Source organism: Propithecus coquereli, unplaced genomic scaffold (assembly GCF_000956105.1).
Source record: "Propithecus coquereli isolate 6110/MARCELLA unplaced genomic scaffold, Pcoq_1.0 Scaffold46, whole genome shotgun sequence".
Taxonomy (NCBI): domain Eukaryota; kingdom Metazoa; phylum Chordata; class Mammalia; order Primates; family Indriidae; genus Propithecus; species Propithecus coquereli.
In genome coordinates this window covers 5512514-5519842 of record NW_012150396.1, presented here as the reverse complement: position 1 = coordinate 5519842, position 7329 = coordinate 5512514, and positions in this window count along the sequence as shown.

The following is a 7329-nucleotide window of genomic DNA, read 5'->3' as shown; positions in this document are numbered from 1 at the left end:
AGGTTCACAAAACAAGGTTTTGAGACGTAGCCAGTTGCATTCTTTTGGAAATTTACTGTACCGTTTCAATGTGTTAAGTGCCTTGTTGTAAAGTAAAATTTTAAGTCTAGAATTCATTATTTTCCTGACATATATTTTCATTATGATATCTATTGTATGCTATTGTAATAGTTTTATTAAATGCTTACATTTTAATCAAATATGTAAATGTCAGAAGCTCTTTTCTCCTACCCACCAGTACCTTAATCATTGGTCTATCATATCGAATTTGAATTCAGGTTCTTTTGTTTTTTTAGTAAAAAGGAAATTATCTTTGTTCAGAAATGTGTTTTCCATGTTTGTGCGTTTGTGTTTGTCAAAACATTTCAGGAGGAATTTAGGAGTGTAAATATAGTTTATACTTCTAAAGTGTCTTACATTTACATTTTTAAGTGCCTAATTCTTAAAACTAATTTATGTTTCTCTTCTAAAGAGGATATGTGTTCTTGGTTTCTAATCTTTCATTTTGCTTTAAAAAAAAATGCAAAAGCCTATACTTTGTATTTACCCAATAAACCACAGTGACATCAACAGTCTTTTCAAAATTAGTATTACTGTTTCTTTCCATTTAAAAAATGTTTTTCTTAAAGATTTCTTTATTTAGTTTTAGAGTACTTACTAAAACCACAAGAGGGTTATTTTCTTCAAGCACTGTGTTTAAAATAAGGTGATAACCTTCAATTCATGGATTTAAGGTGAAAAATAATTCACAACCATATGAAGTGATTCACAGAGAAGAATAAAATCAGTTCCACACGCGTGATTCTGATTCTCGTTCACGAGGGGAAAAAATTCTTCAGAGAAAGCAGGGTCCCTTGTGTCACTCGGTTCTGAAGTGTCTCCTCACCCCTTCACAACAGGGGGGCTCCCGGGCTCTGTCCTCAACTGCACCTTGCTAGACAGTCGACAGCAGGTTGCAGTAAGTTGTTTTCGGACCCTGGTGAAAGGTGAGCGCCTGCCCCTGCCCCGCTTCAAGACATTTTGTAAAAGCAGTTTAAAGGGATGAGGGAAGTAAGGTAAGATAACAGGGTTCAAAAGTTACGTCATTGGCTATAGTCCAGGCTTTATCCTCGGGTTATCTGTAAATGACAGGGCAAGGATCAGAATCATTTTCCTGCCACCTCCACCCAGGCCCTGGGCAAGCAGCTCATCACGGCGCTGCTCCCGTCCTCCTGTCTGAAACCCGGCCGTGCGGATCGTGCTGGCCACGGCTTCCAAGACTGCCCTTGTCTAGAATGCACTGTGCAGGACACCAGTGTGAACTCCTATCCATCAGACAAGGGACTAAACGGGAGCTTTTAATAATGGGCTAATTCATCCAGGGTTTTCGTTATACAAATGCCCAGGATAAAAATCCCTGGGCATGTTTGAAAGTGCTGAGGGTAGTGAAATTTTTTAAAGTGGTAATTCTGTCACTCAAGCTAACTCCAATAAGGAATCAAGAGGCAACTTTACAATTGCAGTTAAAGTGGCATTTTTTTTTTTTTTAAGACAGGGTCTAGCTCTGTCACGGGGGCTAGAGTGCAGTGGTGTCACGATAGCTCACTGCAACCTCAAACTCCTGGGCTCCAGCAATCCTCCTGCCTCAGCCTCCCGAGTAACTGGGACTACAGGCTCGTGCAACTATGCCGGCTAATTTTTCTATTTTTTGTAGAGAAAGGGTCTTGCTATGTTGCTCAGGGTGGTCTCAAACTCCTGAAGCAATCCTCCCACCTTGGCCTCCCAAAGTGCTAGGATTACAGGTGTGAGCCACCATGCTCAGCCTAAAAGTGGCATTTTGAATCGTTCTAATCATGGGCAAATTTCATAAGTAATAAAACCACTTTAAAACCAAACTAAGAATGGTGGGTAGGGAAAATGAAAATGTGGTATATATACACAATGGAGTATTAGCCAGAAAAAAGAATAAAATCCTGTCATTTACAGCAACAGGGATGGAACTAGAGGCCATTATGTTAACTGAAATAAGCCAGGTACAGAAAGACAAATGTCACATGTCCTCACTCATATGTGAGAGCCAAAAAAGTGGATCTCATGAAGACAGAGAGTAGACTGGTGATTACCAGAGGATGGGAAGGGAAGAGGGGAGGGGAATGAAGGGGGAAGAATAATATAAATGTATTTATTACCACTGTACACTTAGAAATGGTAAAGACGGTAAATTATATATGCATATTTTATCTCAAAAAATACGGTGTCTTGGGTTTGCAAATTTAAGGAAATGTTGGGGAGTCCCTTCGTAGCTAACCAGCTAGGTGTTCTGGGGAACTGAAAGCTAATTACTTTTGTGGATGTACTGTCACTGAATTTTACCATTCTTTTCTATTTAATATTTTAGCAGAATTGCAAAATAGATATCAGATTTTCCATCCAAATGTTGGGAGAGGAAAAAATCCACAAGAATATCAGAAAGGGTAATATGATTTATTCACTGATATGAGTTAGAATAGTAAAGGATTAGGTGCTAGTGTGTACATATAATGTACGTTTAGTTCACCTGTGGCACCTGTAACAAGATATAGCATTTTACAGTTGGTGCTTGACATACATTCTTTAATCTTCACAAAACCCTGTGAAGTAAGGCAAGAGGCAGTGACCCAATTTTATGAGATCAAAGAGTTCCTAAATGTTTGAGCTGGAGCCTGAGTTTTGTTTTTGCACACTGCCTCTCTGTCACCGTTACTATCACAGGTCACCATCACAGTTTGTTAGGGTTTTTTGTTGTTGTTTTTAAGGCAAAGGTCATGGTTCTTATTTCCCTAGTAGCCGATTACTTTGTAATTGGGAACCTGGTCCTTGGCACAGGTTCGTTGTCAAATGCTACTGATTTTTCTTACAATTGCCATTACAATTACAGTGTTTTTCTGCACTGATGTGTCTTGTCGCTTATTACATACTTTTGTACCGGGAATAAAATTTGAGGTGTTTTGCAAGAAAAAAACCACAAAACACAGCATACCAAAACCAATGGGATGCAGAGAAAACAGTGCTAAGAGTGAACTTTTCAAAAACAAGGAAATCAGTAACCTAACTGTAGATCTTAAGGAACTAGAAAAAGAAGATAAAATGAAATCCAAGCCAACAGAAAAAAGGAATTATAAAGACTAGAGAAGAGATAAATGGAAGAGAGAACAGAAAACAACAGAGAAATTGATGAAATGAAAAGTCGGTTCTTTGACAGGAGCAACAGAATTGACAAACCTTTAGCTACAACGACTAAGAAAAAAAGAGACTCAATAAAATCAGAAATCAAAGTGGGGACATTACTCTTGGTTATACAGAAATAAAAAGGTATTATAAGAGTACAGTGAGCAAATGTGCATCAATGAATTGGATAACCTAGATAAGATGGATAAATTCCTATAAACACAAAACCTAACAGTACAGAATCATGAAGAAACATTCATAGAGAATCTAAATAGATGTATAACTAGTAAGATACTGAATCTGTAATCAAAAACATTCCAACAAAGAAAAGTGCTACACCATGGCTTCATTAGTGAATTCTGCCAAATATTTAAAGGAGAATTAACACCAGTCCTTCCCAAACTCTTTCAGAAAATTAAAGAGGAAAGAACGTTCATTCTAAGAATTACCCCAATAACAAAGCCCTATAAAAATACTACATGAAAACTTCAGACCAATATCCCTTATGAATATTGACATAGAAATCCTCAATAAAGTACTAGCAAACTGAATTCAGCAGCATATTAAAAGGATTGTGTGTGCAACATGATCAAATGGGATTTATTCCTGGAATGCAAGGATGGCTCAACATATGAAAATCAACCAATATAATACATCACATTAACAGAATGAAAGGGGGAAAACAATGATCAGTTTAATTGATACAGAAAAAGCATTTTACAAAATTCAACACCCCTTCATGATAAAAAAACACTAAACAAACTAGGAATAAAAGGAAACTACCTCAACATAATGAAGGCTATATATGAAAAAGCCAGCTAACATCACACTCAGTGGTGACTGATGGTTTTTCCTCCAAAATTAAGAATAAGACAAGAATGCCCACTTCTCCACTTCTATTCAACATAGTATTGGAAGTTCTAGCCAGAGCAATTAGGCATGAAAAAGAAATAAAAGGCACTGAAGTTGGAAAAGAAGAAATAAATTAACTGTTCTCATAGGACATGATCTTATATGCAGAAAACTCTAAAAAGTCAAAATAAATAAAGTTAGCAGAGTTGAAGGATATAAAGTCATAGCTCTCTTCAGCCTGGAACTCTTTATAAGCTTGGATTGGGTAAGGATTTCTTAAGTATGACACCAAAAGAACAAGGAATAAAAGAAAAAATAGGTAAATTTGACTTTATCAAAATTAAAAACTTGTGCATCAAAGGACAACATCAAGGGAGTGAAAAGACAGTCCACACAAAGGGATAAAACATTTTCAAATCATATACCTGATAAAGGATTAGTATTAATAATCTTTAAAGTGCTCGTACAACTCAACAACCTAATTCAAAAATTGGCAAAGGATTTGAATAGATCTTTCTCGGAAGAATATATATAAATGTCCAGAAAGCACATGAAAAGATGCTCAGCATCATTAGTCATTATAAAAATGCAAATCAAAACCACAACAATATATACTTTACCCCCATTGGGATGGCTATTAAGTAAAAAAAAAAAAATGACAAGCATCGGTTAGGATGTAAAGAAATTGGAACCCTTGTCATTGCTGGTGGGAATGTAAATGGCACAGCTGCTGTGGAAACAGGTTGGTGGTTTGCCAAAAGCATTACCTTATGATCCAGTAACTCCATTCCTAGGTATATACTCCAATGAATTGAAATCAGACAGATACTTGCACACCAATATTCATAGCAGTATTATTCACAATAGCTCAAACATGGAAGCAATCCAAGTGTTCATCAACAGATGAATGGATAAACAATTGCTGAAAGAAATTAAAGAAGACCTAAATTAATGGGAAGATGTCCCACAGTCACGGATTGGAATACCTGATATTGCTAAGATAACAATACTACCCAACTCAATGTATAGATTCCATGCAGCCTCTCAATGGTGTTTTTCACAGATATAGAAAAACCCATCCAAAAATTCATGTGGAATCTCGAGGGACTGCCCATATAGCCAAATTTTTCAGAATAGCCAGAACCATCTTGAAAAAGAAATATGGCTGGAGAACTCACAGTTCCTGATTTTAAAACTTACTACAAACGTACAGTAGTCAGAACAGAGTTGTACCAGCATAAGGGCAGATATACAGACTAATGGAATAGAATAGAGAGGCCAGAAATAAACCCTCGCGTATCTGGTCAATTGATTTTCAACAAAGGTGCTAAGACCATTCTGTGGGGAAAGGACAGTGTTTTCAACAAAAGATTCTGGGAAAACTACATAGCCACATGCAAAAAAACAAAGTGTTATTCAGCCATAAAAAGGAATGAAATTCTGAGACATGCAATATTAATAAACCTTGAAAACATTATGCTGTGTGAAATAGGCCCCATGTAAAAGGACAAATATCACGATTCACCTTATGTGAGGTGCCTAGAATAGGCAAGTTTATAGAGACAGAAAGTCGAGTAGAGGTTATCGTGGCTGGTGGCGGGGAAGGGAGAATGGAGAGTTAATGCTTAATAGGCACAGAGTTTCTATTTGGGATGATGAAAAAGTTCTGGAGATAGTAGTGATAGTTACACAATACTGTGCCGCTGAATTTTACACTTAAAAAATGGCTAAAATGGTAAGTTTTCTGTTATGTATATTTTTACTACAATAAAAAACAAAAAACTCCCAGTGTTTCAGCACATTTGTAATAAGAATTGGAAGTATCCTAGATATTTTTTAACAGCTAGTTGGCTAATAAATTGTGACATACTTAAATTGATCTCTTAATGGTCTCCTGAGTTTGACCTTTGCCCTTTTAGAGGACGAAGTGATTCTGTTAAAATATAAACCAGATGATAGTATTCCTTCTCAAAAACCCTCACTGAGTCACCATCTTAGAGTGAAAGTCAGTCTCTCCGATGCCTTACATAGCTACCTCTTTGATTCTCTTGTTACCACCCTTGCCTTTCCCTTTCTGCTCTAGCCATGTGGCCTCCTCCTTCCTGGAAAATCCCAGTATACTTCAGCCTCAGGCCCTTTGCACTTACTGTTTCCTCTATCTGGAATGCTCTTCCCCCAGGTATCTGCAAGCTTTGCATCAAGTGATCGGCTGTCTGTTCAAGAAGAGCCTTCCCTGAACACCCAATATGAGACAGCAACACACACACACGCAGGTAGAAACTCCTACCATCTTGATGTGCCTCGTTTCTCCGTCACATCTCACTAACTGGCACGTTACACATTTGTCTGTGTGTTGTCTGTCTTCCCCCGCTAAAAAGTAAGCTCCTTGAAGGGAAAGCACATAATTTTGTTCACATAGTATTCCCAGGGCCAAGAACAGTCCTTGACAATTGGTGCACAGTAAGTATTTATCTCTGAGTCAGTCTATTCAATGAAATACCAGACAGCTGTTAAAAAGGAGGAGACTAATTGATACTCATTGGCATGGCGAGATTCTCAAGATACAATGGTAAATGTGAAAAGAGCAGGTTAGTGAACCAAAAGCATAGCATGATGTCATTGATGGGGGATGGGGGAGGGACATCTATCTAAACGTATAAGAAATCTGAAAGACTATATCACACTAACAGAATCAACTCTGAGAGGTAGAAAGGCAAAGTGCTTGCCTGTGTGTGTGTGTACACTTTGTTTTATGTATCAATAGCCTTAGAAATGTACCAATTCTACTTCTTGGTATTTATCGTACTGAAATAATCAAAGATGTACATCACAGTATTGTCCATGATAGCAAAAAACCCAAAAAGAGTGTTAACAATGGAGTATTGGTAAGGTGAATTTTGAAATATTCTTAAACAATGGACTACGTTTTTTTTTTTTTTTTTTTTGAAGTCCAGGAGTCAGGAAATAATAGCCTGCAGGCTAAGCCCAGGCTATTTTTATAAAGAGAGTTTTATTGGAATATAGCCATGCACATTTATTTACTTACTATCTCTGGCTGCCTTCCTGCTCCCACAGCAGAGCTCTGTGGTGGTGACAGACTCCATATGGCCTCAAAAGCCTAAAATATTTACCATTCGTTACTGTTCAGGAAAAGATTACGACACCTGGACTAGAATATAGAAACTAAAAATGAAAAAATTTGTGGGAGAACAACATAGAAAATGATAATGACATCTTCTTATTCACATATTTATAAATATGCAACTATTGTAAATAGGAATATTTATAAAG